The following is a 6,610-nucleotide window of genomic DNA, read 5'->3' as shown; positions in this document are numbered from 1 at the left end:
ATAAAAAAGTCAACTGCAACCACCTGTGTGGGTGGATAATGGAGAACACAATATAGATTCAAAAAAAAGGTTCTGCAGGAATTTCCAGATGGGATTATCTGGGTGGAACAGGAAACTGCTTTCAGAAGGTACTCTGGTGTTTTGGAGGGAAGGAGTCATACACAGTAAAGGTATTAAGAAAAATAGCCAAAATTCAGTTTCAAGACATGTAGCAGTCTCTAGATTTCAAAGAGGTCTATATAATTCCTAGATGCTGCTCTAAACCAGAGTAGATATGATTTAAAAAAGAAAACTATTAAATAATTGAACTTCTGGAGTTGCAGAGGGACATTCCACCCCCTGGAAATCAGGGCCATTTTCACTGGATTTGGGGTTCTCTGTGGACACATCTCAGTGGCCAGGCCTTATTCCATGGCACTCCCAACAGTGGCAGGTGAAGAGTTCCACCGCCAACTTTGGGCAGGACATGTGTGCCTGCGCATGTGTGTTTGGGGGGAGACTAAGACATAGACAAAGGCCAAATGGGAAAAATATGTGAGTTTCATGGCTGTTCCAGCCCTTTCTTCTTTGTAGGCACAAAGAGGTTGAACCTATTAGACATGAAGATCCCCTTCACCTCTCTTTAGGTTCTTTGGTGAGTAAAAACATGTGTGCAGGTGTTTCTCTCTCTCTCTCTGTCTGTGTGTGTTCATTTCTTACTTTCAATAACTGAAGGTTGCAGGTGTGATAGAAACAACCTGTACACAACACTTACAAGTAAATTCATTAGAGTGACAAGTTTACATTACACATAAGGTATTCTAATTTCAGATCCTAGTAAAAAAGAAAAATGGCCTCTGTAGACTGGAGGGAAAATTATATTATACAGCTAGTGGTACTAAAGTGCAAATAAGCTAAATAAAGACAATTTGAAGACTGTTTCTAGTCTCTGCACTCTAAGTTATCAAGATATTAAGGTATCAGGGTATTAAACTTTTACAATTCCACAAACGATTTATGAATATTCTGTGTGATTCCATTAATTGTCTGCATTTCTGGCATGAGGTATTCAGTTTGGTTAGACTGTTTTTTCTTTTGCTCTCAGGCATTTGGCCCTCAAAGCCTAGGTAGGTAAAAGCCTTGTTTATAGGATTTGACTTGGTGAAGTATTTTAGAGTTGGAGCTCCTCAAGATCATGCCACTGAGAGAGGCTTTTCTTGCCTGGCTGGAAAATCAGGAGAGTGAGGCCTCCACCTGGAACTGAGGAATGTGCCAGATGTGGGATGGTGCACCTTTTAGGGGGGTCCACTGGCCAAATTCCCAGTGGATTCTGGGAAAGGATGTGGGATCCCACTTGAGATGCCTGGTGCCCTTCCAATGCTGGGGAACTCCAGCAGGGGTATGGCCTGAGCCCCCCCGGGGGATGGGTTGGCCACTACTGACTTGAGTTAGGCTCAACACAGAGGCTCCTAAACCCGGATTTTGTAAGAAATGCATACATGAAAAGTAAACATTTCTTGGTGTGCATGGAGGGACCAGTCTCATATCAAATAAGAAGCCAAATATCCCAATGACTTGTTTTCTGAGGAAATGTGTCTGCTTCCATCAACTATAGAGAGGGTGTGGGGGCAGCTTCCAGTGGTGATGGTCTGAGCGTGGGTATGATCATTTGGCTAGAAATGTGTTCTTTTGGTTGGGTGCAGTGTGGGCTGGAGTAAAAATCGGTGTTTTCTTAGAAAGGGAGGACAGAATGGATGCATGAAGCATAATTATACTAAAAATTATTTGTTGTTTATCTGAAATTCAAATTTAACTGGGAGTTCTGTATTTTTATTTGCTAAATCTGGCAACTTACAGCAGAGGTGGCACAAAGGGATGGATTTGAGGGCTAACTAGGAGGTAAAAGTGGCCAGACTCTGGTATGGCTTGGATATGAGTCAGGGGAAGGTATGGGAGAAGGAACAAGGCAACAAGGGGGATGGTGGTGCTGTTGCCAGGGCAACATGTGGTGTCTAGCCCATGTGATGTCTTTATACATCTAGAGAAAGATGCATTCTTGGGGGCCACAGTCCTGTAGATGCACTGCCTGGTGAGCAATGTGCAAGCTAGATTTCAGCCCCCATTTGTCCCTTGTGCAGTGAACTACTTACACAACCATACACAGCAACCCTGGACTATTATTCACTGAAATAAGAAATGCTGGAGAAGTATAGGTTTCTGGAGGGAGCTCAATTTTGGGAAGTTGCATTTGAGGAATCTGTGACACACACACGTTGAACTGTCCAGGATGTAGTTGGGCATGTGAGTCTGGGGTCTGGTATATGAGTGTGAAAAAAAGTCTCCTGTAGAATGTAAAACCCAAGCCTGTGCCTTGTGGATGCAGGGTCTAGATGTAAATTGCCGGATTGGAATATTGATCCCAAACTGAGAAATGAGCTCAAAAAGACTCTTGGACCTCTGGGGCGAGACAAAAAGCAAATTCTCTTTGGGAACGCTTCTTCACCTCAGGGCACAGGGGACTCCCCAGAAATAACACCCATGAAGATGAGTACCTGAGAAAAAACTACAATTGGATCCACCACAAGGAAGTGTCAGTGGGTGACACCAGAGCCCATTTAGATGATTAACCATGGTTAGAATTACAGTATGAATTACCAGCATTTACAGTGCGTGGAATTCCATTTTGTAGTAACTTGACACCCAGACATTAGCTTTTCCCAGCACTAGCTGAGGAATTTCTAAATGGGATGGAGGAGCTTAGAGGTGGCAATCTGGTACATGGGGCGGGGCTAGAGGACTTGTCTTGAAACTGTATTTGCAAAGCAGCACGGTGTTTCTACTTAAATTCCATCTGTTTATTTGGGGAGATGATGAAGATTATGGAGGCGGCTAACCCCTGCCCCTAGCCGTGCCTAGGTGTTGTCACAGGCTTTTGACCCTAATTTTAACTCTTTTCTGTACAGTTTCTTGATGGTAAAAAGCTGGTCAACAGGGAAACTAGAATTTTGATTATTTTCAAAAGAGATGAGGGATGGGGAAACGGACAATGCATTCTCCTGACATCTCTTGTTCCCCCCTTTTAAGCTGGATGGACCTCCAGCCTCTTTTTCCTGGGCCAGAGTTTCCCAAATTGTGTTTCCTGCATATCTATAGATATTATAAGAAAAAAGGTTTCCAGGGTCAAATTCGTTTGGAAATGCTATATTAAAAAGGGAGTGTATGAGTTTTCTAGGGCTGCCGTAACAAAGTACCACAGACTGGGTGGCTTAAAACAAGAGAAATTTATTCTCTTACGGTTCTAGGGGCTAGAAGTCTGAAATCAAGGTGTCAGCAAGGTTGGTTCCTTCCTGGGGGCTCAAAGAGAGAATATATTCCACGCCTCTCTCTCTTAGCCTCTGGTGTTGCCAACAATCCTTGGCATTCCTTGGCTTGTAGATGCATCACTCCAATCTCTGCCTCCTTCTTAGTAAAGTATTCTCCCTGTGTGTCCACATCTCTTATCCTCTTCTTATAAGAACACCAGTCACTGGATTTAGAGCCCACCCTACTTCAGTATGACCTCATCTTAACTTGATTACATCTGCAAGGACTCTGTTTCCAAATAAAGTCATATTTACAGGTACCAGGGATTAGGACTTGAACATATCTGTTTAGGGGACACAGTTTAACCCACAACAGGGAGAAATAGATTTCTTCATCTTACAATTTGTTAGGCTTCAATTTTGGCGATTCTGTAAACGAGAGTGGACAGAGCATGCTGATTTTTTCAAATTCAAGTAATCATGAAAAACTTATTTTTAATGGAGTGTCCCATGTGACCAGTGTTCTGAGGAACATATTTGGGTGGGTGGGGAAGAAGTGGAGCCTCTCTCTCATTAAGCCTCTGTTTAGCAATGACCACTCACTTTCCTAAAGGTTTACAGTGACTGTACAGTCTGGTTGCCTGATGGTGGCTGCTCCTTATGGCTGCTCTGGCCAGAGATCCTTGGCAGCCACTGGGGTGGAGATTGCCTCTTTCTGGGGGCCCTGAGGCCTGGCTAGTGAGGCTGAGGTAATATGGTGGGGTAGGCTAGCCAATCCAGGCCATGCTGGAGGAGAGCCTTTGGTGTTTGTGGCTATGGGGCTCCGGTTTTAGACGTCCCAGAACTGGCATGATGTTGCATTTTCTGAAGCTTGAAATGGGATATTGAGTCTGCGAGTTCAAGGGCGCATTGGGGAACATTTGACGGAGCTGCTCTGTCCCAACGGGCAAGTTGTAAAACGCATGCCCCTAGGGGGTGCAATTCACATTGTAGACATGGTAGATCAAATTTTCTTGTAGTAAGAGTGGCCTGTTCTCAAAACATCGGTATTTTGTGACAATTTTCCAGCAGTTGTCAATAAAGTCCCCTGAGGAAGGGGCACCTTTTTCTAGTTGGTACAAAGGTGACATATGGGGTAAAGGTGGTCCTGAATGGGAAGGAGAAGCCATCACAATGGGCTCTTGGAATGTTAGGTCTGAAATGGCTCTTGAGAGAGGAGTGGTCCAACTCTGGATTTGCTAAGAATCTTGCTTACAAATAATAGAAACCCAACTCCAACTGGCTAAAGCCAAAGGAGAACTAATCATAAGAACAGGGATGCACCTACAACTAAGGAACATACTGGATCCAGGGACTCTGGCACAGTCAGGACCTACCTCTGTCTCTCTGTTCTCTCTTCTCTGCTCTTCTTAATGCATCTGGGACCTACTTTCCTTCCTTCTTAGTTTACGTTGTACGAAACCTGGTGGCAGACAACTCCTGGGAGTCACATGGTAGCGATTCATTGGCCAGCAGAGAGATTGGCCTCTTCTAGGTTCCAGTGTCAAAATCCTGGGGAGGAGACTTAATTGACTCAGCTTTGATCAGATCAATCAAATAGCCTGTGTGTGTGTGTGTGTGTGTGTGTGTGTGTGTGTGTGAAAGAGAGAGAGAGAGAGAGAGAGAGAGAGAGAGAGAGGGAGGGAGGGAGGGAAAGAGGGAGGGAGAGAGAGAGAGAGGGAGGGAGGGAGGGAAAGAGGGAGGGAGAGAGAGAGAGAGACTGTAACCACAGCAACTGAGTGGATGTTGGGAGTGGGACCGGTAATGGTCACACATCCTACAGAGGAGCATTGCAAACAGAGGTCCAGAGACAGAAAATGGCTTGTCACCAGTCGCATAGTCAGTTGACAGCAGAGATGGGAGTGGACCGAGATCTTATATGGCTAAGTCTGTGTGTTCTTCATAATCCAATACTGCCTCCTTTCAACAAAGTGGTGATTTTATTGATACAATTTTGCATTTCAAGGTAAAAATTTTTACTAAAATCTAATCAGAAAATTCTGTAGCTCTTCCAGAAGAGGCAAATGGAGAAATGAAGAACTATAAAGAGAAAGACATTATATAAATACTCAGGGTGTTTCCCAGTCCATTAACTAAATACTTGCATACCTTCCAGGGCTGGGGCCAAAGAGATGTGTTTAAACAGTGAAGGAGACGGAGTAATTGGGAGGTGCTTCACAATCCCTACTTCATTGGGTTTTAGGTATGCCTTAAGTTATTTGCCCTTCAAATTTGTGAGGTGGGTATTGTTAACTCCATTTTTCAGATGAGGATGCTGACATTCAGCAAGATTATTACCCAAGATGATGAGAGAGCCAAGATTTCAACTCAACCCGAGTTTGCCCAATACCAGCGCGGTAACTCTTTATTATTAATCCACAAAGACTGAATAGTGATGAATGAAACATTCTGACATGACATTTCTGCAGGTTTCTGGGACAACCGCTGATCACCTGGGGTTGCCCTTCTTTTTTTTTTTTTTTGAGGAAGAGTGGCCCTTTGCTAACATTTGTTGCCAGTCTTCCTCTTTTTTCTTTTTTCTCCCCAAAGCCCCAGTACATAGTTGTGTATCATAGTCGTAGAGTTGTAGCTCTTCTATGTGGGACACTGCCTCAGCACGCCTTGGTGAGTGGTGAGTATGTCCGCGCCCGGGATCTGAACTAGCGAACCCTGGACTGCTGAAGCGGAACTCCAGAACTCAACCGCTGCACCACCGGGCTGGCCCGGCGTTGCCCTTCTTGTAATAACGGCTGCCACTTTTTTGAGCAGTTGTTATGTATCAGATACTGTGCTAGGTTTGTGATCGCATTTAATCCTTAGGACAACCTATGAGGATGGTACTACTGTATTATTATCTATTTTACAGGATAGGAAGTTTAGGCTTAAGCTATTGCCTTTTCCTGAGTATTCTATGAATAAATTCCTATTAGTTAAATGCCTAATATAGTGCTAAGTTAATAAATTAACAAAACTCTTGACCAATTGGCCCGATACTCCACACGCGTGATGTATCCACTCTCTGCCACTAGGTGACGTCACGACCAACCCCACCACTATATTCCCTGCCAAGAGCCACCGCCGATATCTCGCGAGAGCCGTGGTTTCCTCCAAACTGTTTTGGATATACGCGCGGCGTAGGACACTTTAGTCAGGGTAGTTTCATGGTTTTCAGTCAATCTTCCTAGACTAAGGCTTTAACAAGGTACTTACTGCCTTTCAGCCACCCGAGTTCTCGCGAGACTTGCTACTCTGCTTCCCTCCACCCCCTTGCGCCTGCGCAGATCTCTTCA

Source organism: Diceros bicornis, chromosome 14 (assembly GCF_020826845.1).
Source record: "Diceros bicornis minor isolate mBicDic1 chromosome 14, mDicBic1.mat.cur, whole genome shotgun sequence".
NCBI lineage: Eukaryota > Metazoa > Chordata > Mammalia > Perissodactyla > Rhinocerotidae > Diceros > Diceros bicornis.
This window is presented reverse-complemented; position numbering follows the sequence as displayed.